This window comes from Myotis davidii, unplaced genomic scaffold (assembly GCF_000327345.1).
Source record: "Myotis davidii unplaced genomic scaffold, ASM32734v1 scaffold1939, whole genome shotgun sequence".
Classification (NCBI taxonomy): domain Eukaryota; kingdom Metazoa; phylum Chordata; class Mammalia; order Chiroptera; family Vespertilionidae; genus Myotis; species Myotis davidii.
In genome coordinates, this window is record NW_006290078.1 from 190078 (window position 1) to 197333 (window position 7256).

The window sequence follows — 7256 nt, forward strand, 5'->3', positions numbered from 1 at the left end:
GTTGGAGTAGAGTCGTTCATAATATTTTTTTTCATGATCATTTGTATTTCTGTGGGGTCTGTTGTTATTTTGCCTCTTTCATTTGTGACTTTGTTTATTTGGGTCCTCTCTTTTTGCTTCTTGGTGAGTCTGGCTAGCGGTTCATCAATCTTGTTTATCCTTTCAAAGAACCAGCTCTTGGTTTTGTTGATCTTTTGTACTATTTTTTTTTTTTTTGGTCTCTATGTCATTTATTTCTACTGCAATCTTTATTATTTCCTTCCTTCTGAGTATGCTGGGCTTTTCTTGTTGCTCTCTTTCTAACTCTTTCAGTTGTAGGATTAGATAATTTATTACCATATTTCCTTGTTTTTGGAGGTAGGCCTGAATAGGTATGAACTTTCCTCTCAAGACTGCTTTCCCTGTGTCCCATACATTTTTGGATTGTTTTGTTTTCATTGTCATTTGTTGTCATGATGCTTTTTATTTCTTCTTTGATCTCTTTGGTAACCCAGGCATTGTTCAATAGCATGCTATTTAGCTTCCAGGTGTTTGATTTTTTTTCAGTGTCTTTATTGTAGTTGATTTCTATTTTTTATGCCATCTAATTGACTCACAGAATATTTCCTTTGAAAATATTTTATTGATGATATTACAGAAGATGCTTGATATGATTTCTATCTTCTTGAATTTAAAGAGACTTTGCCTGTGTCCCAATAGGTTGTCTATTTTTGAAAATGACCCATGTGCACTTGAGAGGAATGTATTTTCTGTGGCTTTGGGGTAAAATGTTCTGAAGATGTCAATTAATTCCATCTTATCTAGTGAGTCATTTAGAATTATGTTTCTTTGCTGATTTTTTGTTTAGAGGATTTGTCCAGTTGTGTCAGTGGGGTATTAAAGTCCCCTACTATGACTGTATTGCTGTCAATCTCTCCCTTGATATCCTCCAAAAGTTTATCCCACTCAGCTTGGGTTGTCTGAGCCCAGACATATGCTTTAGTTCCTCTGTAAGACTTTTAGTTTTCCTCTAAAAGTCTCTTTAATTGGGAAGCAGAATGGTAGGAATTTGCAGCCAGATCAAGGGACATGACACTCATTTTCTCACAGGAAAGGTGCTTGCGAGGACTTTTACCCTTATTAATGTGATACAAATGGAATGAGCTTAAAAACAGACTAATTGACTCAAAGAATATCACTCTTTAAAATATTTTATTATTGATGATATTACAGATGTCTCCCATTTTTGCCCCCATTTAACCCCCTTCTCTCAGTTCCTACCCACCCCAGGCTATCCCTTAAGGATGCTGAGTTCTTGGCTTAGCATAACTTTGCATATTTTAAATGGTTTTATCTAAAAAAGTAATCATTCTCTTTTCTTCCCTTCTAAGGTCACATATGCTGTGTACCCTGAAGTTATGGACAGAATCCAAGTGCTCCTGTGGTTTAGTCCAAGGCACTGCACGTAGTCTGCAGGAGAAACTGAATACAAAGACAGAGACACTGATTAATTGTGGAGTGTCTGATACAGGGTGACTGAAAAGGAACACCAGCAATGGGGTTATGGAGGTAAAAGCTGAATGGCCTGGTTCTTTAACTGGGGTTTCTTTATATAAATCTCTTTACTTTGCCTGATGCTTAAATATACAAAACATTGTTATTTCCATAGCCGCATTTTTACTCAGGGAAATGGATTCAGAGAAATGAAGAGGCTGACCCAAAGTCACACTTCTTTAGTAGGTCAAGTTTAGACCCATGACTTTTTCAAATTGTCCCACTAATATGCAAGTGTCTTTTGGTAAAAGATATTTCTGTGCAATTTTTTCATTGCTTTTATGTATGGGTTCCTTGGATTTTATGGAATCCCCGGCTTTAAAATAATGAGAGTAAGTTTTTAATGTGAGCCCCAAACTCCACTTGCCCCAGTGCAGGTATCTGCAGGGAGGAATGGCTAATGTGGGTGGACTCTGGTGGGGCAGTGGCTGTGGTGGAGGGGTAAGTTTCACAGGTGTTGGGACACAAAGTGCACATGTTAAAGCTTTGTTTCCTCAGCATCCTTTCCAACTGCACTTGCTGCAGGCTCGCTCAGTAAGTGGTTCTCCACCCCAAAGACCTTAGGTTTGTTTGGTCTCAGGAAAACTTGGGAGGGTTCAGAGAGTAGGGAGAGAGCTGTGAAGAATGAATTTTCCCCAGCAGCCCCTGTGGCTGTACTTCTTTCTTACCTAGTAGCTAGACAACTGTTTCAGGACAAAACTAACACTTTTTCAGGGTTATTTGATATGTGGATATTGCAATTAACTGGGAATACATTTAAACCTTCTCTTCTTTATGTCAGTATCTTGTTTTCCTTGTAGACTGGTATAGAATGCAAAAAAAGAAAAAAGTGACACTGAGGAACAGGTTGACCTTAAAGGGATCTGCAATTGTCTTAAACATTATTTAGTAAAACCATTGACAGTCTCAGAGATGAGCGAGAGTAAAGAAAATCAAGATTCCTGACTGTGATGACTAACCTGGGGAAGAAGCTTCAAATTGAAGGCGCGGCTCAGCAATGTATTCCTGAATCACTGTGGCCCCTGTGGTTCTTTTTTCCACACTTCTTCAGCAGCTGCCATAACTCCCCAGGTATGAGGAAAGGAATAGGGAAGCAGGGGAGCTGAAGAAAGGAGTTGAGTCCAGTTGAGGGGACAGGAAGTCTCAAGGTATTTAGACAAACTTGTCCTTTTAAGCGGAGGTCTCTGACCATGCTTTGTATCACACCTTCTTACTGTCTTGATTCCATTTGCATGAGGCAAAGACTTGGATTTGCTTTTAAAGATAGTGGATCAAAATACTCCCCCCCACCACCCTCCCACACACACACACTTTTACCAACTGAGTTAGACACTTTCGAGAAAAAATAGCTTGATGTACCTTGCTAAAAAAGTGTCTCATGTCTGATGAATATAAATTTAAACAATAAATCTATCTACACTACAAGCTGACCTCAGTGCTTTCCTTCCCACTTTATGATACTATAAAGAACCTTCTGAAGTATAATTTTTTAACAGATGATAATGGCATATCAATGGGAGCTGCTAATAAAACCACCTTTGAAAGCTTGGCCTATGGTTTTAGTGACTGCTCTAGAGCTACCAAATGAGCCAAATTGTGAGCTGGTAGTCTCTGAGTATCTAGTACTTGCTCTGTTCCTTGGCAGTGAGGAGGGAAATGAGACACTGAGTAAGGACTATCGTTAGGAAAGGTAGGTAATTGTAAGAAAGGATGCACTCCTGAGATTGGGGGTGCAAAGATGTCTTTAAATTGATACTACTGTTAAAAATACAAAAGTCCAAACTATAAGGTGGCAAATTTTAAAATAGAGTTTCCTTTTGGCTATTGACTGTGTTTACTTCTTTTTGATAAATATATAACTTTGTATCATTACGCATTTAAGTATATGACTAGGGCCAGATGCTGTGTAGGGCACTAAAATCAACCCTAGATTTTCTCTGGAGTTGGGAAACAGAGAAGAACACCATCTGATAATTTTTTTTCTTTCTTCTTCTTTTTATTTTTTAACACTTGAATGTTTTATTGACTTTAGGTCCTCTGAGAACAATTACCTGCATTTATGCTTTTTAAAGTATTTCACCTCATTGAAAACAAAAATATATGATACAGTATAGACTTATGACATTCCTGCGTTTGCTGCTCAGGTTTGAGAAAACATCCAGCTTTTTCTTGCAACGTGTTTCAGTATTCAGCTCATCAACAAAAGGTGTACGCCCCAAATTTCCACTTGCTGCCATTGACTTCTGGCCAGAAACAAACTTCTTTGCAGCATTTATGACATCAGCATCAGCTACTGAGTCAATCTGTTGAAAGGTTAGATGGTGGCATGTACGAATTAGCAGCAAGAGTCTGAGACCTGCCTTCATCCAGAAAACCTTCAGAAGACTCCACTGACATTAGGTATCCATCTTTCAGCTTGTTCTTGGCAGCCTGGACATTCGTGCTAGAAAGGTTTTCTTGATCAATTGCTTTTACTTGGTTGTAGGCAGCCTTGATAAAGTCTTGGCAGCTGCAGCCTTGGAGAAAGTATAAATCCCAAAGAGTGGAGAATCTGAGTAACTGGCATAAAAAGCGAAAACATCAAATGGCTGGTGAATCCTCTTGGCAACAGCTTGGTACAGAAGGCTGGTGGCATTGCTGTCCTTCTTGACAGGGGGCCCAGCACCGAGGACATGCTGGAGAACACTAAATGCATTTGCTTCTGCCCTTCCTGTGGCAGCACTTTCTGCTGCAAAAAGGAGCATGGACAAGACTGTCTCCATTGTGTTCTCAAATTTCACCTCCAAGGTATCTGGCCTTTGCACCAGGTAAATCAAGCCCACCCCTCATATTCAGAAATCATTCAGCAACTTGTTTCAGTTCAGGGTGAATCACACCAAGTCCAATCAAAGCCATTCTTGCACTTGTGAAATGGTTCTGAACATAGTAATGTAATTCATCTGATGTCACTTTCCCAGTCTTATAAACAGGACAATACAAGGAATTAGCCAAGACATTTCGGTAAACTGTAGAATGGACATTTTCAATATGAGCCTGTGGATTCTGAAAAGCTACAGCTTTGTCAATTCTTAGCTGAGACTAAAGGACAGCTACCTCCCAATGATGAAATTCAGGTGCTGCGGGGACCCTGAGCGGGAACTCCATTAGAATTTTGATGTTACCTGTAGGTATTCCACAGTGTAGGCCATGTTTTAATTTGTTGAAGTCACACTTAATTTGCCACCAATGGCTTCAATTCCAGGGGTTATCTTGAAAGATGATGCTTCTTTTGTAGTCAGACTGGATGCAAGATGAAGCAAATGGGAGGTTCCTAAGTTGTTAGAGTCCTCGCGCCTTCTGCCTGCTTTATTAAACAAACCAGTTCTTGATGGAGGAGCATCGTTCTCCAAAGAAGCCATCACTAAACCACTTGGTAGTTTGGTAAACTCAAGGTCTTGAGGATGTGCAGGCACTCCTGCAGGAGCAGTCATGGCTTTCACTTTGGGAGCAACTTTGAGGGAATAAAATCTCGAGAAGGATCTGGCTCTGCTTGGCAGCTTCATGGCCCAAAATTGCTCTGACCCACAATCATGGCCAGCTTGAGGGAAAGCAAGATGGTGGCTGACTATCTGAAAATTTTCTACCTTCATTAAAATTTCTACCACAGTGAGTTGTTGCTAACTAGTTAAGTGGACTCATTTGAGTCTGCACTCTTTCTCTTCCCTGTCCTCTGGTGGCAGTAAGTGTGACTAATGAATGCATAGAGACCAGGCTCCAGAAAGCTCCTGAGGCAGAGTCTGGGGCATTGACCACACATTAGAACCCATGATTCTCTTTAGTGACTTCAGCAGTCAGGAGATTCTGACATTCATAAAATTCAAATTAACCACACATTGATTCTTTATTTTAAAAATTAAAGAAGCTTTCAAAAAAACATTAAAATAAAGTTGAATAAATTAGGAATAGAAAATGAGTCTATGGCTATGTTAATTGGGAGCAATTTGCCTTCATTGAGATTTAACTTTGGCTTTAAGCTTCATGGAAACCCAGACAAAAGGGAAACAGGACAAGTTGCATATTCTTCACAGCTCTATAGTTGTAATCAACCTAATTTTTATCAACAGGGGAGTGGTTAAACACATAGCAAAGTGCATCCTTCCTCATGCATCTCTCCCAGTACTGTTAGGTCTCATCAAATAATTGAATCGATACCCCCTCCCTTGGGAACTGACCTTTAGGCCTTCACAATGGACATTCCACTTGCTTAGATAACATTCCACTTGCTAAGATCATTATCTCTCCCCTCAGGACTTTCCCAGCATCTGAACCTGCACAGAGAATTCTCCTCCCAGATAAAGCCCGCCTAGAGTCCTTTAAAAACCTCTGACTCACTGTCTTTGGGTGCTGACACCATTTTTGGGCTCAGCCCATCTGGTATCCAGATGTCCTAAAAAATTTATAATCCCTTACCACTTTGGCCTTGTGTGTTCCTCCTTTGGCGACCCTAACAGAACCACACTTTGCTGATGATTTGCAGTTTCTCACAGGAGAGGTAGAGTGTATTTCATCACCCTACCAATATTGAATTGGCCATGTGACTTGCTTTGGTCAATGATATGTGGAGAGAAGTGACAATGTAGTGATCTTAGATTTAAGAGGTGTTATTCCAATCACCCCTCTTGAGTTTTTGCCATCATAAGAGGATTAATAGCATGTTATTATCCCCCACTAGTCATAGGAGGATGTAACAGACACATAAAACAAACTGGACCAACCTGAAGTTCAGAGTCCTGATGAGCCTAGCCGAATGAAAAAAAAAAAGATAAAAAATATAGCTGTTGAAAGTCATTGCATTTTTGGAGTGATTTGTTCTGAATCATTACTATGACAATAGCTGACTGATACAGTGACCTTCTATGACCAAATCTGGAGAGATATTTGTGATATATTGTGAGAATGAAAGTTTAAAAAGTAGAATAATAAAATTCTACTTTTCTAGAATAATATAAATGTCCAATCTCATTTTTAATAAAAAGAATATGCTTATACATCTAAATATTAAAAAATGTGAAGGATGGCATTCACATCTTTAAAAGAATTTAAGGGGTTCAAAATTGGCCTCCTGAGGTATGTGGATTATTTTAGTATGTGGATTATTCTGAGCTCAAGGAAATTAAGACCCTGTGGGATCAAAAGAAACTTTTACTTCTTTCTTAAAGAATTTAAATTGGGGCCTTATCTAAATAAGAGTTATCATCAGAAATGACTTTTTATGATCAATCTATAGGGTAGGACAACTGCTGAAATTACTGAACATCTGCTCGTCTTATCATCCTGTAAATTAACCTCTTCACTTCTGAAGCCTCAAAACATCTTATATGATCTCTTAGTTCAGAATATCATATATACCTCATTTTACCATTCTTTCTCTGAACTGCTCATGCATGTGGTATCCCTGTATATATATATACTAGGGGCCCGGTGCACGAAATTAGTGCACTGGGTGTGGCGGGGGGGAGTGTCCCTCAGCCCAGCCTGCCCTCTCTCACATACTGGGAGCACTCAGGTGTTGACTCTCATCACCCTCCAATCGCAGGATTGGCCCCTTGCCCAGGCCCGATGCCTCTGGCCCAGGTGTCAGGCCTGGGCAGGGGACCCCCAGACCCCTCCGATTGCTGGCTCTGCCCCTTGCCCAGGCCTGATGCCTCGGCCAGAGGCGTCGACCCCCATCACCCTCCGACTGC

General features: G+C 40.1%; 1 pseudogene; it reads right to left on the reverse strand.

The window, feature by feature from the left end:
* Positions 1 to 3614: 3614 nt before the first annotated feature.
* On the reverse strand, positions 3615 to 5125 carry LOC102759301 (annotated as a pseudogene).
* Between the last annotated feature and the right edge of the window lie 2131 nt (positions 5126 to 7256).